This window comes from Heterocephalus glaber, unplaced genomic scaffold, assembly GCF_053883595.1.
Source record: "Heterocephalus glaber isolate CG9 unplaced genomic scaffold, H.glaber_assembly_v1.0 deba00001538, whole genome shotgun sequence".
Lineage (NCBI taxonomy): Eukaryota > Metazoa > Chordata > Mammalia > Rodentia > Bathyergidae > Heterocephalus > Heterocephalus glaber.
Window position 1 is genome coordinate 28681986 of NW_028258333.1, and position 26814 is coordinate 28708799.

Sequence of the window (26814 nt, forward strand, 5' to 3'; positions counted from 1 at the left end):
TCAATGACTCAATTGGAGAGTTGAGATTAATTATGGAAAGAATAATAACAAGAATTTTTTCTGGATGGAGGTTTTGTTTTTAAGACTTGAGCTAAGCCTTATCAAAACAATAATTGAACTTTGAAATAAACACACCTGCCAGGTTAGAAGCTTCAGGAAGGTAAAGGTACATCTCTTTTGGTTATAACTGTAACTTTTGTGCCTAAATCAGTACCCAGTTCATAGTAGTACATGCTGAATGAATATGCAGGACTGAAATAAGCATGGCTGCCCTATGGAAAAAGTCAAAGAACTATATGCACATGTAAACCAAAACATCAGTCCATGTGCTTGAGATGTCATTAGTTCCTTATGATCAGGACCTACTTGTTCTGCTCCAATTAAAGAAGAAAATTGTAGGGTAAAGGCAACAAAATGAGAGGTTCTGTATTGATATTGTATTTTGACATCTACAATAGATTTAAAATAAAAATTTCTTGAGTCTTTTTGTATTAAAATTGTTATGCATCTCTTAGTAGTATTATTCATTTAGACTTAAAGTAAAGTTAGGTTGCTGTCATTCACAGTGGACTTTTTTTCCATTATTAAAACAGCATGTCTTCTGAGCATCACGGTGTACTCTAGACACTTACATATTTTCTCTTGAGATTGTGCCTTGTCCACATTCCTTGCAGAGTCTAAGGACCAAATTAAGTTGTATTCCTTTTCTCATATTCTTTTGACCATTCAGAATATGCCACATCACTTGTACAATTAACTGGCTCATTTCCTCCAGTATTCTGATCTTCTTATATTAGATTTCCATCCAGGAGCTTGACTTTTAAACATTAAAAGGAACAATTATAACCCTCTTCCTTCCTTCACTCTCCTCTGTTCTCTTTCTTCCCTTAAAATTGGTCACTTGAATTTATGATACTAACAATTATATATTATTTCATATAACAGTTTATACTAATAATGATTATTAATAGTAGTAAGGATTCTAGTTCTTAAGGATAAATTATGTGGACATATACATATGTAAGGTGTGATTGTAATATATGATGAATGTTTAAATTTAAAAATTTATCACAGTAAAACATACATTGCCATTGATTCCCCTCATAATACTCCTCCTCACTTTGAACACACTTATGCCATAATTCTTGCCACTTTATGAAATAGTTCTGGAAGACCCTTTTCATGAATGTCTTTATGAGGTGATCAAATATATAGTGAATGCTACTATTCAGAGCTGTTGAACTGAAAGGCAGGCTCTGAAAAACATTACATGTCCACATCCACCTTATTCACCAGATCTGGTATTGTGCAGCTTCTGGCTCTTCTCCAAAGTCAGGATGACCATGAAAGGTAAATGTTTTGAATTGATTCAGGATGTCAGGCAACTATTACAGCACAACAAAATATATAAAAGAGGACTCCAGAACTGCTTCAGAAAGAGGCAAGAATAATGGGATAAGCGTGTTCAAACAAGGCAAATAGTTTGAAGGGGACTAATGGCAATATATCTTTTACTGTAATAAATTTTTAAAAATTTAAACAGCCATATTTTTAACCACACATGGTATAGAGAGGAAAGAAAGAGATTGGTGAAAATTCTGTCCGTCAAAATTTCTTTTTAAAAGAGTTTATATGAGTATATGCTTTTTTGTTCTCTTTGCAATTCAGATAACATCGTCTTCTTAGGATATGGGGAAAATATATGCTGAGAAAACAGAGCCTCCTTTCTCCTGTTGGTATGGAAGACAACATATGCAAAAAAGAATGAGGGAATTCATTTCCTCCATCCAGGGATCTGGGAGAAATAGCACCAATGAGGAAATGGCCCAAACAGAAGTAAAAGCTATGGTGTTTTCCTGATAGAGTGAACCTTATCTACATTTGCTTTCCCCTACTACCTCCAAGAGGCATTTTTGGAATGGCCAAAGCACAGCACCCAACTTCTGTGTTCAGAGTTAGCTAAATGTTGAATCACTGTCTCCCTCTGCCTCAGTGTGAATGGAACATTGCATGATCACTTTCGACTCTTGCCATTAGTACACTCAGCCAAGATGGATAAATACTAGTTGAAGGGGGCAGGGATTTGGGAATTCACAAGGAAACAAGTTGATATATGATCTGCCCACTGGAGAAATATAGTGAAGTGAGAAAGAATGATTCTGAGACTCTGAAAAATATAAACACAAATAAAGATTAAAGCCCCCAAATCTACTTGAACTTGAAAAAGAAAGTTAAACTCTCTGCTGGTCATGTGACTTGCTCTTGGCATTGAAAGAGCCAGGAGGCTCTTGTGGTCAAATGTGGAAAGAGCAACTAACTCACTGTGTCACCTTGGCAAGTGGGCTGATGGGGATGTGCTACCCTGCTCCGTCTAGCTGCTGGATGGGATGAAAGGAAGACCTCACTGAAACCAGATGCTGCCTCTCTGAAAACTTTCAGCAATAAATAATATCATATATACTTTGTTCCTGGCAGCAAATACTGAACTGTTATAACCTTCTGTTTTCACTTGCTTCTAAATTTCTGGAAATTTCTCTTTTGGGCTTAAATTTTTCCATGCTTGTTTGCAGCCCAAAACTTTTTGGAAAGTTTAACCAAAATTTTACTTAGCTATTTTTCCTGAGTTACAGAAGAATAAGAGCAATGCATTGTTTTTCAGCTCATGTAATAAATTTAATTTTTTCCTCAGAAAAAAATACTGAGCGAATGCATTTAAAGTATTTAGGACTAGTGAAAGAGTTATGCTAAGGTAAGGAATGCTGGCAGAAGACAACCCGAGGTCTCTCTGTGTATTTTTCTTTCTTCATACAAGACTACATGCAATCAGGACATATATAAAAAGCTTTAGTTTTAAGGACCTACAGAGAAGAAAATTCCACACATTCTATCAGTAACCCATGCTCGGTTACCAAGATGCAACTTCAGCTACCACCAATTACTATTTTATGCATGTAGACCTGCTTCCAAACAAAAGATATCATGATTTGTACTGAAATTAAGACCTTATCTACATTATGAATAAAACTGTTTCTTTTAGGTCACCATCAAAGAAGCCTTGTCTGATGCATGTATTAGATCATGTGCCCCCTCGTAGCATTTATAAAGTACTACATACACGTGTGTGACTTCAGTATTGTCTGCTATCCCACTAGATTTAAAACTCCATTATAGCAAAGTTGATCCCCATTTTACTCATCATTGTACTTGTAGCACATAGCTTAGTACTGAGCATATAGTGGGAACTCATTGTTGAGTGAATTAAATGGACTTTCTGGATTAAATAGGCTTCTATCACTATACCAAAATAACTAATACAGGCTACTTATGAAGTAAAGAAGAGCTTATTCTGACTCATGGTTATAGAGGTTCACATCCAAGATCATGTGGCCCCATTGGCTTGGATCACTGACAACAGCAGCATATCAGCGTAGGAAGACATACTGAAGCCAGTCCTCACATCTCAAGCTGGGATGAGGGCAGAGAACACAGAGAAAAACACAGAGAGGTATGAGGATTCCACAATCCTTTTCAAGGCCACCCCCCTAATGATGTAAAAAATCTATCCCTAGACTTCACCTCTTAAAGATCCCCACTACCTCCCAATACCACCACCCAGGGGACCAAGCCTTTACATATGAACCTATGAGGGACACACATCCAAACTATAACACATGGATGCAGCTGTTCTTGGGGTTGCATTCATAGATTTTTCTATTCAGAAAAGAGTAGATTTTTCTACTCTTTATTATCTTTATATTTATTATCTTTATTCATAGATTTTTCTACTCAGATTTACATGCGTGCATTCAACAAGCATGGCTGAGTTTCTACTTTGTGCTAAGCATTGGTAAGGATGCCGGGAATCTATCTTTGCTTTGGCAGATCACTGAAATACTAAAGATTTATTATTTACACATGAACACAAAAAATTATATTATTTTGATATTACTATAACTAACAGGAATATTCAGTTTATAAACCAAAGCCAATCCAGGAAAATTTATTATTAAATACCTGGCACAAGGTTAGGTACTCAGAACAGAACAATTAGAACAGACTGTGAGAAATTCATTTATAGGATAACAGTGGCACAAAGATAAGTCCTGGAATATCTCTTATGTGTAGTAAAATACAATAGAGTTAGAGAGGAGTTAAGAGTGGGAGAGATAAATTGTGCCACAAGATGCTGCATGAGCTTGCACAATCTCCGGAAGATTCCAGAAAGGCTTTATGGCATTAGCTCTATGGTAAGAGATCATATAAGGATAAGCAGTTAGTAGCAATGCCTTTTATTGCCACATTCTGTACTCCTTAATCCTGTTTGCCATATACACTTTGCCTTTAATCTTGAAAAACTTGTCAAATCCTTTTTTTTCCATTAAGTTTATTGGTACATTTTAGGTATGCAATACAGTTACATTCATCCTTGGGATCTTGTACCTTTGCATGATGCATCATGGTTCTTATTTTCCCCCGTTCTCCTGCCCTCCCTTCACCCCCTCCACCCTTCCATATTTACAATGACTTTGTTTCCATTTTTTCCTTTTCTCATATTTTTTCTTTTCCCTTCTTTCCTTTCCCCTACCCCTCCCACTTCCCCTACTCCTTTAGACCTTTTCTTCCTATTTCACAGTATCAATTATGCATTTTGATCCTTATTTACACTTTTAGTTTTTCACACTGTCAAATCTTTTAATACTAGAAAAAGCTCATACTTTTCACATCAAGGGTATTAGGGCCATTATTACACACATAAGACCCCAGGACCCCTTGACACTTTTGTAAGCATGGGTACTTCTTTGACTCTAGATTTCCTTGTTCTGCCCCGATGTTCAAGAATATGTTATCATGTTTTCTAAGTATGTGTAATTGGAGGTTATCAAATTTGGGACAACTGGCCCATCAAACTCTTGCCACACTGAATCTCTTGGTTTCTTACCGACAAAACTAACCCCTTATTTAGAATACTGCATCCTCAGATAATTGGCTTAGCTTGCTCCTTTTTATCATTCAGATTTTAGCTCAACTGAAAGGACTTTTCTGATTTCTGATTACATCAGTCATCTCCACCTGAACTCCACCCTTTGGTTTTGTTTGTTTGTTGGGGGTTTTTTTGGTACCGGGGATAGAACCAGGACCTTGCACTTGCAAGGCAGGTGGGAGAACCACTAAGCTAAATCCCTGGCAACATTTTCTTTTTTTTTTCACCTTTTGCTATCTTGCTGTGCTTATTTTACAGAATTTATCCCCATCCATAGTTTCTTTTTTCTTTCTTTCCTTTCATTTTGTTTTGCTTTTTATTGTCAATTTTCTCCCACTACAGGTCAGTTCCATGGTATGGGATAAGAACTCAAAAATGCTTATAGCCTAACTAATTCCATGAGTGAATGATCATTGGTCAGATGCTGAGGGCATCTCAAGAGTCATCACGAAAGAGTTTCTGCCTAAACTAAACCTCTTGCAAGAAATATCAACTGTTCTTGAAGGTATATTTATCTTGGATTCAGCCCAAACTCTCTTCTCTCTCCTTATTTTGGGCAAAAATTTTCCTCTTTTGTATAGCAATGGGTACTAAGAATACACATATTCATACTTCTCAGAGTAAAGGATGATGTCTCAAATATAGACTCGCTGTGCTCTGTACTACAAAGGTACAATTTCTGAGCCAATTCTAGTATTGAATTGATATTTCTTCTGCATCTTTTAGGCATGTATCTAATGCTTCCCAGTGTCATTTAGAATTTTCCTTCAGGTTTGTAAAGCTTTTATTCTGTAGATTTTTGAAATGTTTCTGACACATTTCTAAAAGCTTTACAGTTTCTCTTGCTAATGATTTTCATCTGCCAAAGAGCTTATTTTCTTAAAAATACTGAGGACACTTTTGGCACATATTTTTCATATTATTTATTCTGATTTTGGTTAAATTTGATTTTATTTTTTGCTTTGCTGGGAAAGTGTATTTATGAAAGAAGAAAAAATTTTACTTCTTCTTTTGGAAGCTGTGACTTGAGTTGAAAATACTAGTTATACCAAATGTATTTATGTATGTAATTATGTAGTTTATAACTTTATCAATAATGGAGCAAATGCCAATCTTTGTAAATACTTTGGGTTTAAAATATTTTGGCATATTCATCAATTCTGTTAGCTAATTTAAAATAATTTTGAAAAGATTGTCACATTTTCCAAATTAAAGATTTTGGGCAAACAGAGAGGCTAAAGTCATGGTTTTTCTCAGGTTGACTTCTGGGTGTTATTAATTTATAAGCACCATTTTGTGACTGGGCACAAGAACAAGACCTTTGTGCAAAGTAACTAGGCCAAAACAAAAACTCTATTATTCTGTAGTTTTCTATTGCACAGGGGAAAACATCCTTGTCATTATTCTATTAAAAGGACACAGATCATCAGATTTGTTGAAAAGAAAAGTAGAGAAAAGAAAACAAAAGAGAAAAAAACAGGGTTGTTGATTGAGCCGCTTTGTGTGTGAGGGGTAATACATAACTGCCAAATTTCTGTCAACACAAGAAAAAACATCCATACATCAAAAAAAATTTTCATTCATTATGTAAGAAATGTATGCATGTTAGTGCATACCAGAAGAAATGTCACAGACATTTTCTATTTTTAGCATCTGTTGAAATACTATTTTTCTACTTGAAGTAACCATGTGAATGCAGATACATTTAGTGTGAATAGGTTGGCCTTCATTTTTACCAGCTTTTTCTCTCTGGTAAAAGTAACAGCTATAGTGATAACATATATTTAGCAGTGAGGCTATTATAGTATTCATCTTCAAATCATGTTTTTTTTAAATACAGAGGTAAATATAATGCTTCTGAAGTTGATATGTTAGATCAAAAAGCCTCTACCACTATTCCTAACTGATCCTGAAAGAGAAATCAAGGTCTAATCATCCTTGTTCTCTGCAGCCAAGATTTGTTGCCATTGTGATTGTTCGTTAGGCAACCTCTCCCAGCCCAAATGTTATTTTTCTTGTTTTAAAAGTTTCAGAATCCAAAGATGTATTACTGAAGGAAAAAAAAATCCAGCAACATTTTATCAGAGTCTATAATCTTCCAAGTATTATGCAGGATAGAGAGGAGACAAAAATGAAGTCTTGCTTTTGAAGTCTTAGATTTATTCCCCTTTGAGAGTTGAAGAATGAGAAGGCTGAGCTTTTCAGATGGAAAACAGGAAAGCCAATGAGAATTCTGAAAATAGTCCCTAAAACTGGCAAGGAAATAAATCTACTTTTTATATGATTACAGCAAAATCTTTTCAAAGATTAGTATTTTTCAAAAAGTAATATCTGCTTAGAAATCAAGTTAAGTGGAGCAATTCAGCTGAGGTTTATTGCAGTGGAGTTCAGCCGGAATGGCCCCTCTCTGGAATTAGGGAAAATATCTAATGATACTGCAGACCACAGTCAGCTGACAAATGCCAAGAAGCCATATAGTCAATACATATTTCAATATAAATCCCATTCACTTCTTAAAACCCTGGCTAAGACATTATTATCTGACACATCAAAGATTATACAGCTACTTTGGCCATTTCCCATTTTTCTGAAACTACACAGATGGCTGGGTTCTGAAAGTAAATTTTCATGTTTGACATTCTGCCTGAAAGTAGATGTTGCATACCACACAGAGCTGAAACTTGCTGTCACAGACATGGCTTAACTCCTGGCTTGGTTGCTTAGTATCTGGTTGGTTGAGACTCAGTCAATAGGTTTCACATCTACAAAGAAATATTCTATTTGTCTAAGGCAGATATGGAAAATACATTTACCTATGTTGTGGCTTAGATCTAACGTGGCCCCTAAAACTTTATTTTCAGAAGGTTACTGGATTATGAGGGCATTATAGCTGATTTGCTGTTAGGAGGTGGAATCTGGTTGGAAGAGGTGGGCTACTGTAGGTGTCACCAGAGGGGTTATTTTCCTTCCAGGCTCCTGCCTCGACTTTCTCTGCTTCCATGCTGCTATCAAATGAACTGCTTTATTTTGCCTTTCTCTTCCAACAGGCCAATACTCTCTGAAGCTGGCCAACCACGTAAGGATTGAAACTTCTCAAACAAGATCCAAAACAAACCTCTCCTTCTTTAAGTTGTGGGTGTCGAGTATTTTGTCCTAGCAAGGATCAAAGTGACTAAGACACTGTGTCATTTTTTCTAACCCTACAACATAAGCACTGTGATTATAAGCATTCCATTATTACCTAGGAGTGACCTAGCAGTCATTGTTCCCTGTGTCACACTGGCCTCATTTTCCTCACCTCAAATGAGTTAAATGTAGAATTAGCACTAAAAAGATAGAGTGAAGTAGTTACAGAATGGAAATAAGAACTGAAAGGGAGTAATTTAAAAGTGAATCACATTTTTCCTTTTGCAAACCTTTTTTTTCAGCTTGTTCAGGATATAATTGGCAGATAATAGTTATATATATGAGAGGTGTACAATATTATAAACTGATACATGAGTGTATTGTATAGTGATTGCCACAATCAGGTTAATTAACACATCCTTCACACGTATTTACTGTTTGTGGGTAGGGGAGAAGTAAGGAAATTAAATTACTTTGGAATACTAGCTAAACACATTAAATTCATATTTTGATGGAAGAAGAAAAACTGTCATATGGCCATTCAGTTTTAGAAGTATGAACTGACAACATTTTAGAAGACTCAGTCAGATATTCATGAATGAAAAGGGACCCTTACCTCTGAAAATGTTGTCATGGAAGAAAAGGTCTACACTGTGTTACAAAATTACTAATGTTGCCAATTTAGTTTGAGGAACAAGATAAACCATGTTTGTAACTCAGAGCAGCATTACAATGTTCTTATCTATGTGCCTACTTCGCCTTTTGCTCTAAAGTAAGGACCACATCAGAATTCCAAAAAAAAAAAAAAAAAAAATGGCTTTCAAGGGAAAAAAAAGTAACAGAACTTTTAAAGTTTTCTAGATGACTAATGACGCTCTGTTGGGGCTGTACAAATTACTATTGGTGCTGAATCTCTAATTAATATTCAGAGTGTGCCAGTTTTGGTAAGCTGTGCATATTCAGAGATAGATTGTTGGCACAAACTAAGGTGGTTGTTCCCACCTCTTTCAAAGAGACAGCTAAGTAAAGCACTTCTTGATAAGCAGCTGAGGCTGCTCTGCTGGACTCTGGAAAATATTTGTGAGAATATTACTATGTCATATACAAAATAAATATACAAAGAAAATTCTCTTGCATACATTGAAATATAAATGAATGCCTATCTTTGAATAATAAAAATAAAATCATTACTTTAAGTCACTGATTCTATTTCTAAAGAATTCTTACCAGAGGCTTCTGAATTGATCCTCAATATTTACCACATATTTGTAGCAGAAAAAGAAAACTACTCAGGGGTTTCCTCAAGGTATTCTCTGCAGTCATTGGAGACTAGTTATGAATCACTTGCTTGTTTTCACTTAGGAACGCAGATGACCACAGCTGTATAAAGTTCACCTTTGATTGCTTATCCTTTATAGGGATTTTGCCCTGTGCTGTCTTTTATGATTACTACATTATTATTTTGATATTCTTTAATCAGCTGAATCACATAGTAGTATGCAAAATATGTTTCCATTCTTCTAGAGGGCATTCACTAGCAGGTTTCACAATGGCCTACTTGAGTAAAGTCAACCAGCCTTTTCATTGCTATTTGTTCCAAAATTCAGCATAACTAAATGTGACCCTGGCTCACCAAAGTCTTCTTGGCCTGTTTGTGAATTTCAGGGGAGAGAGATTGGTTAGTCCCTAAATCAGGGTTTTTCACTGTAGTACTTAGACACTTAATTTACCACACTTCTTGTAGGGTAAAGAAGCAACTTTTTTGATTCTGCTTGCACCAAACCTCTAGAAGCCTTGTAAAGGGATCCTGTATATCACATATCTTTTGTTTTTGTTTTTGTTTTTTCCTAGAATGTTTACTCAGGATTTTCCCTAGAATCTATGGAGAAAATGTTTCTCAGCCTAAAAACTGGGACAGAGAAAGCATTCTTGGTTATACAGCAGTGACCCTAAAGAGTTGAGCCCAGGGAGCAGGGAATAATTCTAGGGGTTGAGAGTCATGGTTTCTGTGACTGGAACTCACTTGAGTAGCTATTTTGACCCATCCCACTGAGGATTGTCATAAAGATATCTGTCCTGCATATAGAATGTTACCAGAATCTCTCTTTGTAATTTTTAAGAGCTTTTTGAGTCTGGGCAAAAGTACAGATTTGAAGCTGTCTGACTTAGTCTGTTTTACATAGTTTTTATTTTTTAAATATGTACCCATGTACCTGCTACCTAAATAAGTATATCAAATGTAAACAAAAGCTATGCCGATAAATTTGAAGGTACCTATTTTACTTTCCTCAGAGTTGTTCTACTCTCTGCAACTCCAGATGTCTTAGCCACTTTCCCTGTCACTGGGACAAAATACCCAACACCCACAACTTAAAAGAAGAAAGGTTTACTGTCACTCGCATTTTACAGTACATGATCAGCTGGCTCGAAGGCAGAATGGAGGAAGGGCCTGGGTGGAGGAACTGGGTGCAGGAAAGCTGCTAATCTCATGGCACCCAGGAAGCAGAAAGGTGGAGTCCAGAAGGAGGATATATCCTTCTAGGTCATGCCCCCAGTGATCCGCTTCTACCTACCAGACCCCACGTCTTAACTTGAAAGTGAGCTGTATGGCCCCCATAACCCAGTCCCCTCCAAAAACCCCACCTATGATCACATGAGGCTCCTGAGGGATATCTAGATATAAACCATGACACCAGAGTAAACAACTCTTATGTATTAATATTTATACCACCCTGTTTCATACTTTTGAAAACTTTTACTAGATATATAAACATGCCTGTTACATAAATAAAACATTGTAGATTTTTAAATATATATTTCACAGTATGTATAGAATATCATTTTCTGGAAATTGCTATTTTGACTACCAAGTATTTTGTTTAGAGAATTAATCTGTTATATAACTATATTTTTTAAATTGCTGTATTAATCTTATTAAAATATAATAATTTTGTATCTATTTCCATACTAATTGGAATTTGTATTGACTCAGTTTTGAACTTGAATAAATTACATGAGCTATCTTTATATCTTTCTCTTAGGACACATGCAATAGAAGTTTTCTGGCATATTTATTAGTGGGATTGGTGTGTCCTTGGATATGTGCAATTCCATGTCTGTTAGACATTCTCAAATTGCTTTTTGAATTGCTCATGTCAATTTCCACTCATATAAGTAATATGTGAGAATCTTATTTCCCACATCATTACCAATGCTTATTATCAGATTTAAGTATTTGCCCCCAGATAGATGGGAATTACAGTCTTAATTTTCATTATATTGATTATGCAGAACTGTAAGGATAATTTTTACAGGGTATTTGAATTTCTTCCTGATAAGTTGTCTATTTTTACTGTATTTGTCTATTATTTGTTTTTCTCTATAACAATTTATAGAAATATGTGTTTTGTGTTTTGTGTTTATATGTCCTACTAATATGTTCATATTCTATATGTATAATTGATTTTTTGTTATATATTTTGAAACATTTGCCTCCCCATTTGCTGATTGCATTTAATTTTGCTCATGACATCCCATAATGAGAGTGATTTTCAATTTTAATATAATTAAATTTCTTTTTATTACCCTACTTTTTGTAAGTTTCTTAAGAAATCACTTTCTCCTCCATGGTCATGTTTTATACAAACCCTTTCTATACTCTAAATTCTTTTTAGTTCTGAAAGTTTCATTTTAAATACATAGACCTTTCATTCATCTAAAGTTTACTTATGTTTATGCATGGCATAAAATATAGACCTATTTTTCACATGTGATAAATTAGTTGTCCCAACACTATTAAATAGTTGATTCTCTCTCCATTGTTTGTAATCCTTCCCTGTTGTATACTAAGATCCAATATGTGCTTTGGACTTTGCTAGGTGTTTTTTGTTTTCCCCTCTGTATTGATCTCAGTTTGCCTCCCAATCAAGTACTATACCATGTAAACACATACACTATATGTTTATGCTAACATTTTGATCTTGCATACCATAATTTGTGAGAATGTTTCAAAAATTTCACTTTAAGTTTGGTGTTAGGCATAAGTTTTGCAATAATAAGCTTTTGTCAAGTTAGGAAAATCATTCTATTTCTAGTTTACTAAAAGAGTTGATTAGAAGTATTAATTAATTTTTTTTAGACAGAGTCTCACTATGTATTCCTAGGTGGATGGGAACTCTCTGTGTAGCCAACTGTGGCCTCAGATTCTCATCTATCTTCCAGCTTCAGCCTCCTAAGTGCTGGGATTACAGGCATGCACCACCACACCTGACTGACTATAAGTATTGATTTATAAACAATGGTTCTTTTGGTGTATTAAAATAACCATTTTGTTGCCTCTTTGAAATAGATTATATGAATCAGATTATATCAATAAATCTGATATTAAAATGTCCTTATATTCCTGATCTAAACTACTTGAATCAGATGGTTACTGTATTTCAGATGTTAATGTATTCTCTCTCTCTCTCTCTCCCTCTCTAAACTAAAGCACATATTGACAGACTTGCTTTTTACTAGTATTGGTTAAAAGTAATTACTTTCCAAATATATTTCTTTGAGAAGCTAACAATGCAAAATACTTTCCTTTTATTTAAAATATAATATACTGTAGATGTTTCTCAACTTATGGAAAATGTAAAGTCAAAATGTACTTAATAAGCCCGACCTACTCCACGGTATAAGGGTGATGATGTGGCTGACAGGGAGTTGAGGTCTGCTGCCCCTGCTCTCCTTGCTAGCCTGGGAAAATATCAAAATGCAACATATAACATATAAGACCTACTGAATGCATATCACTTTAATACATTATAAAGTAAAAAAAAAATTCCAATTCAAATCAACTTCATGAGAATTGTCTAATTATCTAGGAAAAGAGGTTCTCCATTTTCTACATATTCATAGAATATAAGCCTTAAACTTCTCCTTTTCCTGTTTCTAAACTACCTGTCACTTTTGTTAGCTGTATAATCCAACTCAGCTTCTACCTTCCTTCTGAGGTTCTCCAGTGGGGCATGGTCTTCCCACTCCTCTCTGGTATATATGTCCCTCCCCAGATGTCTCTGAAGGCAACATAAGGCTGTAACCACACTGCCAGGGCTCATGCTCTAAACATGACTTCATCCACCTCTCAGTCAGCTTGCCCACTCCCCATCAGGCAACATCAGTGTTCTCACTTCACACATTTTATTCTTCTCTCAGACAAAGTAGAAAGTTTAGCACATTTCACTTGTCTTTGAGACAATCTCTAACATTTTCCTTGTTTTGTATTGCCTAGAATTTATTTACACTATTTTGATTAATAGGAAATGTGATCCACATTGTTCTTAGAAACAATACTTGAATTAGCCAAAACATTTTGTCATTTTTCAAAAAACTATGTATTTAGACACCTAATAAATCTTTATTACATACCTCCTATTGGCCTTCTATTGTTTTGTAGGTGCTATGGAATACAGCACTGAACAAAATAGATAAACTCTTTGAATTCACATATTTGACATTTGAGAGAAGAGAGAGTGAAAAAGTAAGCAAGTAAATATATCATATAACAAATAGAGATTAAAGCCTTTGAGAAAAAATAAAATAGTTTAAAGTTTGTAGTTTATCTGTGTTGTCACATATAAGATAACATTTGAATAAATAGTTGAAGAAGTCTTTGAGAAAATTATCCTAGGCAGAGGGAGCAGCACTCTACCAGAATAATCAAAGAGGCTAAACCACCGCCCCCAGTTCCAAGGAGCAGAACTGTCCCAGTGCAGAGGAGGTGAACCTTTCGGGCTGCCATACCACTGACCTCGGCACTGAGGAGGTGAGCCACATGGATGCCAGCAGCACACATTCCCCCCCAACCCTCCTATGGAAATGAGAAGACACTTAAACAAGTCTGAAAACAAGACTCCCAGATCACCTAAAGCAACCAAAAAGGAAACAAGATGGAACAATCTCATACTCAAACACCTGGAGTCCTTGAACTGACAACAAAAGAGGATCTGGAAAAAATGAAAACAGAAATAATTTCTCAGATAACAGCAGATATTGTGCCCTTAGTGCAGCATATGATAAATAAATCTAGAGAGGATGGAATCCCAATATAGGAAACAAATGGAATCCATACAACAGATGCAAACAGATTTCCAGGAGATTAAAAACTCCATTGAAAGTTTACACAGCAGAATGAGCCAATGTGAGGACAGAATTTCAGACAGAGAAGATAAGATTGCAATAGGTGATGAGGAAAAGAAAAATTTCTTTAAAGTAGTAAGGGAACATGAAACATCAATCCATCAGCTGTTAGACAATGCAAAGAAAAATAATGTAAGACTAATTGGAGTCAGTGAAGAAAGAGGAGAAAATGTAGATGACATTTTAAAAAATGTTCACAGAAGTAATGGCAGAAAACTTTCCAAGGAGGGGAAAAGAACTTGACATACAGATAAGTGAGGCATACAGGACTCCAACCAACCTTGATCAAAAATAATCTACACATAGGCATATAATTGTTAAGATTCCAGAAACCCAACAGAAAAAAAAATTCTACAGGCAGTTAGAGAAAAGAAACAAATCACATACCAAGGGAAGCCCAGCAGAATCACACCACACTTCTCAGTGCAAACCTTCAAAGCAAGAAGAGCTAGGAGTGACTTATTTAAAGTCCTAAAGGAAAACAGATTCCAACCAGATTGATGTACCCTGCAAAACTATCTTTCAAAATTGATGGAGAAATAAGATACTTTCACGACAAAGAGCACCTTAGGAACTTCATGAATACCAAACCAGCACTCAAAAAAATTATAGACAATATCCTAGGAAAAGACAATGAGGATCACAACCAGAGGAAGCCCAGCAGAATGAATCCATTGTGCACAACAAGAAATTAAACACAAAGGAGGAGAATCCAGAAAAAAGAAAAAGTAATGACAATGATAAGTCAATATGTATCAGTTGTAACCATCCACGTTAATGGTCTCAAGTCACCAATCAGAACAAATAGACTGGCAGAATGGGTCAAGAAGTAAGATCCAAAAAGATGCTGCATACAAGAAACACACTTAATTCAAAAAGAAACTCATAGACTGAAAGTTAAAGGGTAGAAAACAATACCCCATGTGACAGGAACACGAAAAAAAGCAGGAGTAGCTATCCTCTTTGCAAATCAAGTAGATTGCAAACCAACACTGATTAAGAGAGACAAAGAAGGACACTACATCCTTGTAAAGGGAACAATCCAAGAAGAAGAGATGACAATCATAAACATATGCACCAAACACTACATAAAACAAATACTAAAGAACATAAAAAATCAAATAAGCACTAATACAATATCAGGGGAAGACATCAATACCCTAGTGTCAAAAATAGATAGATCAACTAGACAAAAAATAAGCAAAGAAATACTAGAACTCAACCAAACTCTTGAACAAATGAACTTAACAGATGTTTACAGAGTGTTCCATCACACAAACTTAGAATACACATTCTTTTCAGCTGCACATGGATTGTTCTCCAAAATAGACCACATACTCACTCATAGAACATGCTTAAGTAAGTGCAAAGAAATTGAAGTTATCCCCTGTATAGGATCAGACCATAGTGTGATGAAATTGGAGATCAATAGCAAAAGAAACCACAAGAATTTCATAAACACATGGAAAATGAACAACACACTTCTGAATAATCAATGGGTCATAGAAGAAATTAAAGAAGAAATCCTACAGTTCCTACAGTTGAATGACAATGACAATACAATATATTGGACTCTATGGAACATAATGAATGCAGTCTTATGAGAGAAATTCATAGCAGTAAATACTCATACTAGGAAAACAGAGTGAGCCCAATTAAACAACCTGATGCTAAACCTCAAGAGTCTAGAAAAAGAAGAGTAGGACAAACCAAAAGCTCATACAAGGGATGACATTATAAAGATCAGAGCAGAAATCAATGCAATGGAGACTAAGAGAACTATACAAAAAAATCAATGAAACCAAGAGTTGGTTCTTCAAAACAATAAACAAAATTGAAAAACCCTTAGCCAATCTTGTCAGAAAAAAGGAAAGGAAAAGCCCAAATCCACGCAATGAAGAATGAAAAGGATGAAAGTACAACGGACCCAGTAGAAATCCAGAGAATCATCAATACCTTCTTCGAGAACCTTTATGCCAATAAGATGGAAAACACAGAAGAAATGGACACATTCCTAGATACATATGAATTATCAAAGTTGAATGAAGAAGACCAAAATATTATAAACAACCCAATATCAATCAATGAAATTGAAAACATAATTAAAAACTTACCAACTAAGAAAACCCCAGGTCCTGTGGCTTCAGTGCTGAATTCTACAAAACATTTAGAGAGGAACTACTGTCACTAATGTTTATACTCTTCAATGAAATTGAAAGGGAAGCAATGCTCCCGAATTCATTCCTGGAAGCAAGCATCACCTTGATCCCCAAAGCAGAGCAAGATCCAACCAAAAAAGAGAACTATAGGCCAATCTCACTAATGAACTTAGGTGCAAAAATGCTCAATAAGATACTGGCAAATAGAATGCAGAAGATCATCAAGAAGATCATACACCCTGATCCAGTGGGATTTATCCCAGAGATGCAGGGATGGTTCAACATATGCAAATCAATCAATTTAATATACTGTATCAATACAGCCAAGGACAAAAACCATATAATCATCTCAATAGATGCAGAAAAAGCATTTGATAAAATCCAACATGCATTTATGATAAAAACCCTACAAAAAATTGGAATAGGTGGTCTCTACCTCAATCTGATAAAAGCTATCTATGAAAAACCAACAGCCAATATCATACTAAATGGTCAAAAACTAAAATCCTTCACACTAAAATCAGGAACAAGACAAGAATGTTAACTGTCACCACTCATGTTCAATACAGTCATGGAAACATTTGCCACAGCAATTTGACAAGAGAAAGAAAAGGAATAAAAATAGGAAATGAAGAAGTCAAATTGTCATTATTTGCAGATGACATGATACTGTATATAGAAGACTCCAAGAACTCAACCAAAAGTCTTCTATACTTAATAATCAAATTCAGTAAAGTAGCTGGATACAAGGTCAACACTCAAAAACCAATAGCATTCTCTACATGAACAACAGATTCACTGAAAGAGAAATAGGGCAAACAATTCCTTTCACAATTGCATCCAAAAAACTGAAATGCCTAGGAACCAAACTAACAAAAGTAATCAAAGACCTCTCCTCTGAAAACTATAGCACTCTGAAAAGAGAGACTGAAGAGGATATCAGAAAATGGAATGACATCCCTTGCTCCTGGGTAGGAAGAATCAACATAGTGAAAATGGCCATACTTCCAAAACTGCTATATAGATTCAATGCAATCCCAATAGAAATTCCAGCAGCATACTTCATGGACCTTGAGAAAACAATCCAAAAATTCATTTGGAACAAGAAGAGACCTAGAATAGCAAAAGCAATTCTAGGCAACAGAGACATGGCAGTGGGTATCACAACCCTCAACTTGAAACTATACTACAAACCTACTGTGATAAAAACAGCATGGTATTGACAAAGAAACAGACCTGAAGACCAGTGGAACAGATTAGAAAATGCAGAAACAACTTGAGATGCACGCAGCCCAACAAAGGAGCCAAACACCCTCATGGAGGAAAGATAGCCTCTTTAATAAATGGTGCTGAAATAGTTGGGTTTGAACTTGAAAAAGATGAAAACTAGACCTATATCTCTCACCATGCACTAAACTAAAATTGAAATGGATTAAAGATCTAAATAGTAAAATAGAAATGCTGAACTGGCTGGAACAGAGGTTAGATAGAACTCTTTAAGACATGGGCGTAGGAAAAGATTTTATGAACAAAACCTCAGTTGCCCATGAACTAGCACAAACAATTAACAAGTGGGATCTCTTCTTATTAAAAAGCTTCTGCACAGCAAGAGGAACCACCAACAGTGTGAAGAGACAACTCACAATGTGGGAAAAAATTTTCACCTCCTGTTCCTCAGTCAAAGATCTACTCTCTAGAATCTATAAAGAACTTAAAGATATTAGATCTCCCAAATTTAAAGACCCAATCCAAAAATGGGCATCTGAAATGAACAGACATTTCTCAGACAAAGAAGTAGAAATAGCAAATATACATATGAAAAAATGTTCAATTTGAAAACACTATCTCTTCCTCAGCTCTTGAATTGAGTTTATATTCTATAAAATGCTAATGTTAAATAATCTTTCAAAACTCAGTGGACCATATATGTGTGGTTCTATTTCTAGATTCTCTGTTTTATTCAAATGATCTATATGTCTTTCCTTACACCAACACTGCCTTGATTACTGTAGCTTTAGAAGAAGTCTTAAAATTAGATACTAAATATCTTCCAACATTGTTTTTGTTTTTGTTTTTATTTTTAACTTTTCTAGGTCCTTTGTACTCCTAGATAAGTTTTAAATTTCAATATCCAATTCTTCATTTATAGCAAGTATACACAGACCTGAATTTTTATATATACCTTGTGTTTTCTAATCCTGCTAAATTCAAGTACAAGTTTTAGGGGCTCCTAGAGATTTCTTAGTATTTTCTCTGTAGATGATCATTTCATCTACATATAAAGATTTTGCTTCTACCTTGCCAATGCCATCCTAGTTGTGTCATTTTATTGCCAGACTATTTTGGTGGGGACTAGGTTTCAAAGTTTAATGGACAGATAAAGAGTAAGCATATTTGCCCTTGTTCCCCACCTTAAGGAGAAAGCATTGTATCTTCTCCATTTATATAAGGCATTCTCGCTGGAAGTATGGAGTACCTGTCTTTAAATCTGTTGAGAAGTTTCTGTTCTACTTCTAGGCTCCTGATAGCTTTTACCATGAATAGCTGTAGAATTTAGTCCAATACCTTTTCTCCAACTAGTGACAGCATCATATGGCTCGTTCCTTTCCTCTGTTAAAATGATGACTTTTGGGGGTGGATCTTCCAATGCTGAACCAACACTGCCATCCCTATAACAAAACCACTTTCTACATCCTGCCAGATCTGACTTCCAATAGTTTGTTTTGTTAAACAAATTTCTATCTATGTTCATACTTTTTTCTTCTATTATCTTTATCCAGTTTTAGGATTAGCACAATGTTGATTTCCTAAAATGAGGGGAGAAGTGGTCCTTCTTTTTTCTGCTTTAATTGTTTGATATAATTTATCAGTTAAAATGTTTATGAGCCTGCCTGCTATTGTCAAATAGGTAGGTTTTCAAGCTAGGAATATACTTTCTTTAATAGGTGCTATTCAAATTTTATATTTCCTCCAGAGTTAGTTTCATTAATTTGTCTTCCAAGGTACTTCTTAGAAGTTGTCAAATTTATTTCAAAAAAGAATTTTGTAATATGCTTTCTATATCCTTTTAAATTCTGTAAAATCTGTGGTAATGTCTCCTAGATCTTAATATTGTAATTTAAAAAATGTATAACTGATACTGTGTAACAAGAAGAAAAGTTCTAAAAGAGCAGGGGAATTGTGAGGGGTAGGGGAAGGGAAAAAAGGGAAAGGAAAAAATATGAGAAGAGGATAAAAAATGGAAACAAGGTCTTTGCAAATAGGGAAGGGTGGAGGGGGTGAAGGGAGGGCAAGGGAAGGGGAAAAAAATAAGAACCAAGATACTCATGTAAAGGTACAAGATCCCAATGATGAATGTAACTGTATTTTATGGCACAAATGTACCAATAAACTTAATGGGGGAAAAAAAAGAAAAAAAAAGAAAACATGTTCAATATCACTGGTAATTTGGGAGATGCAAATGAGAACAGCTCTAGAATTCCACCTCACCCCAAAAAGAATGGCTGCTATCTTGAAATCAACCAAAACTAAATGCTGGTGGGCTGTGGGGAAAGAGGAACCCTGCTCCAATTCTGGTGAGAGTGTAAACTAGTGCTACCACTGTGGAAATCAGTGTGGAGAAACCTTAAAGAACTAGGACCAAGAAAGATTATATAAAGGTGCAATTTTCCAATGATGAATGTCATTATATTGTATACCTAAAATGTACCAATAAAATTAATTAAAATTTAAAAGAAGAATATACAAAGAGGCTAGTTTTGTTGATGCAGAAAGAACATGAAGAGTGTGGTGGTAGATAGAGGCAGAGATAGTGGAGAAAATTAGGTATGACTCTCAGGCCACAATAAGCACCTTGTCATGTACTGTAAGTGTGGGGATGGCATATGAGAATTCTGAGAAAAGAAATTGCATGTTCTTGTTTTAATGAGATCATTTTGGGTGCTGGTAATAAGGAGATTCAAAAACAGAACCAGATAGACAAGATTAAGAAATTTATACTACAGATAGGAAACATTATTGGCTTGGATGAGGAAGATGAAGAGACACGGTAAAAAGTAATCATATTCTGTATATAATTTGAAGATGCATGTGAGAGAATTAGTTGGTAGAGCATCAGTTCTGGGATATGAGTGAAAGAATGGGGGAAACACTTGAGAATATAAAGAGATGAAGGCAGTGTTTACTGAAATGCCCGACTGTGGAATGAGCCGTTTAGGAGAATAAAATCAAAAGTTTGCTTAAGAATTGATACATTTCAGAGAGCTTATCAAACACTGAAGGTAATTATTATATAATAAATTTAGTAAATTGGATAAATGAGTCCTTCATTCGTGGAAGAAGTCTGGAATGAAGCATTGATTTGAACATCGTTTTGTATATGTCACTGATATCATGATACTTCAATTCCCTAGGAAGGGAGTGTGGATAGATAAAGGAGAGGCAAAGGAGAATTGCTGTGGGTACTTCATTAGTAAGTGGTTGGAAAAATAAAGAGGACACAGAGAAGTATACTAAGATGATGCCCCGTGAAGTGAAAGAATTAATGGAAAATGGTAGGCAATACATACAATTTAGATAGTGTTTTAAAGAGGGAGAAGTGATCTACTATCACAACTGTTGTTGATAGGTCAAATAAGATGATTAAGAATTAACCACACTGCTAACAGTAAGCAATGTGGGAGTCACTGGTGACACAGCAAAAGCTACGCACTGGAGTGATGGAGATTAAGCTTTAACTTGAGTGGCTTTTTAAAAACTGGCAAATGATGAATACAGGATTAGAAACAATTTTTCAAGAAATTTCAATTTAGATCAAATTTCAAACTGATGGTGCACACCTGTAATCCCAGCACATGGGAGGCTGAGGTAAGAAGATCGCCACAAGTTCAAGGCCAGCCTGGGCTACAAAGTGAGAGTCTGTCTCAAACAAACAAAGAAAAAAGAACATAGAAGGGAAGAAAGAAAGAAAGAAAGAAAGAAAGAAAGAAAGAAAGAAAGAAAGAAAGAAAGAAAGAAAGAAAGAAAGAAAGACAGACTGGATCAATAACTTTAGAGGTAATAACTGGAATAGTTAGGAGAAGGGATTTTTGTGGGGGTTTTTAACCAGAGAGAATTTTACCATACATTTAAGAGGGTTCTTAACTTCTATTTTTTTTTAAAGCCTTAGTCATTATTTAAATGAAAGTCTTAAGGCAGGACGTTTTTTATTTACTTAGTCTTTCGTGATAGTTTAGTTGGGTATCAAATTCTGAGTTAATGGTGACGTCTCTAACATTTTAAATAAAAGTATTCATTTCTGGCATCTGTTGTTCCTAAAGAAAAGTATTCTACCACTCTGAGTACTTTAGTAGGTAATTTTCCTCTTATTTTAGAGCTTTTCTATATTCTGATATGTTCTGGTAAATGTACTTTTTATTTAGACTTTTCTCAGTGATTATTTTAATCTGGAACCACAACCCATTCCTTAAGTTTCTAAAATTACCAGTAATAACTTTTTCTTTGCAGTTAAATTAAATATTCTCCTTCTATTATTTCTATAAGTATTGTAGCTTACTAATCTGCCTTCTATGGCTTGTAACTGTTGTTTCAAATCTTTCAGTACTACTATGTTAATATTAAAAAGTAAAATAAACCTATTGTTGTAGTGCTTGGCACAAAGGAAGAAGTTCAAAGTACAAACTTGCAGCGCCACATTGGCCAACAATCCTGGCACTGGTTATTTTAAAGTTATTTTAAGATTAATCTCTCTTACCAGGCAGCTGGTCTAAAAAATCAAGAAAAAAATAAAAGCCTAAAGGCAGGTTGATGTCAGCCAGGCAAGACAAAAATGATTAAATGTCCCATACCATTTTCTCTTCCTTCTATCCCTTCATCTCTACAGAATAATGAGGATATTTTTCTTTTTAAAATATGTATAAAAAGTAGAAGGAAAAAAGGCAAGAATTTCACAAAGGAAGAGTCCAGTAAAAAGTGGGAGGAAATACCTAGTTTACAACAAATGTTTCAAGGAATATTCAGCCTTCCTAATTTTCAAATAATTGTAAATTAAAACAACAGCAAATTGTTTTATTCATTAAATTACCAATAATGAGAGGAAAAGAAAAATTTTGCTAACAATTGTAACAGTGAAATTGAAGTGCTCTGCTGATCTGGTCTGAGTCTAAATTAGGACAGTTTGAAAGCAATTCGGTGATAGCAACAAAAATAATTTCATAAATGTTCTACATTTTGTACAGCAATATTGCTTCTGGGAACCAGCCATTAAACAATAAATGGAAATACAGCAAAATTTCTGTTCTTCTCTTCCAACAGATGTTTATCATAACATCATTTATAATATCAAAATACTAGAAGCAGCCTATATCAGTGACCTATACATTTTTGACCATCAAATTATAAGATAATATGTCTACATAGACATATACATGTATCAAGAAGTTTCAAGTGAAGAAACTGATAATTTTACTCCATTCATTTAAACAAAACAACAAAGCTAGTTTTGACCCACTAAATTGATTTCACAGCCTAGTTTGTGACTCACAGCTGGAAAAGCATTGTTCTGAATGGTCAGTAAAAGGCATATGATGGAATATTAACTGCTGCCACTATTAAAATTTGTGTTTGTAGTTTTTTATTTTGTTTTCATCTTGATATGATTGGAGGGATATTATGCTTCTTTGGCCAATAAGAAAGATAATGCTTCCAGTTAACTCCATATAATGGTGATTTTCTATAAGATAACAGATTTTGCTGCTATGTCCAACCATTCTCTCATTCTCTCTCTCTCTCTCTCTCTCTCTCTCTCTCTCTCTCTCTCTCTCTCATCAGGGATTCTTTTGCAATTTCCCAAGCTCCCACTCCTCTCCCTTGTGACTTCTCTAAGCTGGTAGGATTTACCTAGGTTACCCAGCATTTGATTTCTAGAATTTTCTGTTGATATGAATCAGCCTTTGGTATCAGAACTTCATTTCAAACTAATAAGTTAATATTTGCTGAGCCAGGTTAATTTCACTTGAATCAACAAATAATTGCTGAAAGCACCATTTCCTAGAAAACCTAGCAATATATTTGGCAGGTGCATAAGAGACTCTAATGTTAACAGGGAAAAAAAAGTAAAAAATAAACAACTTTTTATATGGAGTCTGTTTTCTATTTTCTTTAGAAATTTTTTTTAGAAATTATATTTTAAAAAGAATCCATAATTTGTGTGTGTGTGTGTGTGTGTGTATATATATATATATATATATACATACTTCCTTAAACATCTATATAAGCATGTATTATGCATGTATAGTAAAAAAATTCAAAATTGGCTCTGTGGAAAATGATCATTTTGTAAATAAGCGTTGTGTACTCCCACTGTTGATTTAGCCCATCTTTTTATGTAAATATGACTGTATATGATTACATTTCTGTTTTAAGGGCCCGGAGATTTAGCTCAGTGGCATCGTGCCTGCCTTGCAAGCACAAGGTCCTGAGTTCGATCCCTGGTGCCACACACACACACACACACACACACAAATTCTGTTTTAAGCAGAAAGTCTCATGTTTGGCCTACTAACATTATCTCAGAGTACATTGGTCAGTGTGCAATTGGGTTGTAGGGAGAGGATACAAAAATGATATAGCTCAAGTTCCTCTTATTACAGTCTTTCACTTCTTATTCTCTTACTATAACCACTATTTTTATTTGATAAAATATGACTAACTTGAGCTTTGGGACTGTGGTTTGAGGTAAGATGGGACAGAGCATCGCCTGCTGTTTTATTAGACCGAACTACTATTTCTGACAAGGACTCTAATTCCTTTATTAAGAGTAATTCTCTTTATAAAAACTATTGATAACTTCCATCATTGCAAGATACCTCTGGTTTCAGCATACTAATAGACTCCATTCCTCTCTTGGAAAAGAAAAAGGTATCTCTTAAGGTTCATAAAAAGCCATATCAGAACATCTCATGCATTTGGGTATATTTTCTCTCTTTATGAATATCAAGGGTAAATTTTCAGGTTATGTCTTTACAAAAGTCTTTATGCAACTCTTTCTCTCTCCTATTTCATTTCACCCTGAAAAAAGTGAAGAGAAAAAGATCTTTCTTTTGTAAGGATAAGCCTTAGAGATCTAGGCTGTCTGATCACAAAAATCACTAGTTTTTTGGTTCTTTGCCTATGTATAAATTCTCATTATCCAGTGATATTTAACTTAATAATGAGTTAAAGAATTGTTCACAGGTCTAGATTCCCAGTCCATCAACATCCATTGGTGGCTGCGAAATATCACCTTTTACTGATACTGTTGCTAATCTAAAGTGAGGAGAGTAAACATTAGAGGAAGCTAGTACATTTTAGTTAGGGATCTTGGTATTAATCCAATGAACAAAGAAAATCATTTAAGTGTTTTATTTAGAGGGATGTCATAATGGCAACTGTGTTTCCCATTTGTGAGTTTATGTGAACAATGGATTTAAGAGAGTCTGACCTGGTGGTAGGGGGCAATTTCTCAAATTGAAGCGAAAATGGTGACTCAGACTTGGGCAGTATCAGTAGAGGGGATAAAGGAAAAAGAGTAGAATAAAAAGATACCAGAAATATAATATGGAAATAAGATAGAACAGGCAGAGAGATAGAGGAAATCTTCAGATAACTCCTATGATTTTTACTTGTACTGCAAATTCTAGAAACCAAGTATTTATGAACTCCTGGAAATGTGCTGTAGGGGGGTATCTTGGAGGCAGGCAGTTTCTGTACACTCAAAATACTATTTCAAATCAAATTAACCACAACTCAGCATCAGTGAAATTCTCCAATTTGTTTTTATTAACTAAACCATTCAAATGAATTTTCCCCTTTGAGGTTTCTTATCTTAAAATGATTTGTATGCATTGATGTCACAAAATGATCCAGTGCATACAAACATAAGAAAGCTAGCCAGGCAGATGGAGTCTTGTAACCAGCAAAATGACATGCTCATTCTAGCAGCAGTCACAAATCATGTGTGTTGTCACAAATCTTTTTGTGCTGACTGTTGATCACACATAGAAACGTTAGTCACATATTCCTGCAGGTACAGCAACCTAGTCCATACTCGAGGGAAAACAGCATAATTGTTCTAATCATGTGAGTAGGTACAAAAAAAAATGGCAAAGCTTCCAGGCCAAGAAAACAGTCCTTTTGGTTTTCGTGCTGCTGATGTATGAAATTCATCAAGTACTTAATATTTTTGCACCTTCAGTTTGACTTGTGATCTTTTTTTCTGAACTATTACAAAGTAATTTAAAAGAAACCAAACTTCATTATGTAAGTGCTATGAGTTCCTGCCCAAGTGACCAAAATAACCATGTTTGAGTAGGACTCCAGGGAGTAGGTACAAGGGCTCAGAACAATTACGATGTAGAAGATACTAAAGGTTTTCTGGTCTACTACTTTAACACCACTTATATAAAAAATGGTTAAATGTTTGCAGTAAAATTAAGTGTGCCAGGATTTCCAACCAATACTGACTTTGTGCAATTCATTTGCCCATTTATCCTTCATTTAAAAAATATTCAGCTTTCTGTACTCTGGACCCTTGAGATTCTTTAGGGAGACAGAAGTGAACATCCATTTGTGTGACACTTCTGGTTTTGTTCTTGCAACAAGATTAGATTCAGATAACCCAATCACTGTCTTCAATCTTTCCAGATGTCTTTGTTGAGTTCTAAGGCTCACCCCTCTCCTCAGTGGACCTGGCTTCCTCAGTTATCGTAGACCTCATGAGACTCCAGCCCAGGCCTGGCCTTCACTTCAGCTGGCAGTACCCAAAGAAGCGCCGGGCAAAGATCAAGGAGATTTGTAATGTGAGGCAATGGTCTGATGCGATTTAATCTACCAAGTGTGGTGTGTGTGTGTGCATGTGAGAGAGATAGAGAGAGAGAGAGAGGGAGAGAATATGATTGGTTTAGGAGGTTTTATGAAGGTTGTATCAAAGCATCAAGACCTATAAATTAGAGATTAAGACAACGAAGTAACGATAAAGACAATTCATGTGATTCCACCTTCAATTCTACTCTCTCAGGTAGATTTTATAGATGAGTGCATTGTAATCTTGCATACCTAGCTGAATGAAAAAGGGGAAAGTAGAAAAGTTCTGATATAAAGCCAGGAGGAAATCATATGAAAATCCAGCCTCTATTTCAAGAATATCTGCAGGATTACTGGTTAGTATTCCTTTCTCTTATTTATTGTTAACTTTAATACAAATGCTGATCATTGGGTCTGCCCCAAAATATATTCACTTGCTTTTGTATTTTTAGATATAAATTTTGTAACTAGCTTGGGTTTGGCATTTTCTTTTCTCCTCCCACTTCATTCTTCCCTTTTATTGGC

The 26814-nt window shown here is 35.1% G+C and overlaps 1 protein-coding gene across 7 annotated transcripts in view; it reads left to right on the forward strand.

The window, feature by feature from the left end:
* The window catches only part of Ghr (growth hormone receptor), a 284924-nt gene that overhangs the window by 80464 nt on the left and 177646 nt on the right, over positions 1–26814 (forward strand). Inside the window, exon 1 of one of the 7 annotated variants that reach the window (XM_004848566.4) lies at positions 26299–26645. The exons of 4 other annotated variants lie outside the window; for them this stretch is intronic. The gene's annotated coding sequence lies outside the window, so the exon portion shown is untranslated. Of the gene's footprint in view, positions 1–26298; positions 26646–26814 lie in introns of those variants that run through there. 2 more of the 7 variants (XM_021261447.2, XM_021261446.2) reach the window with 2 other exon arrangements.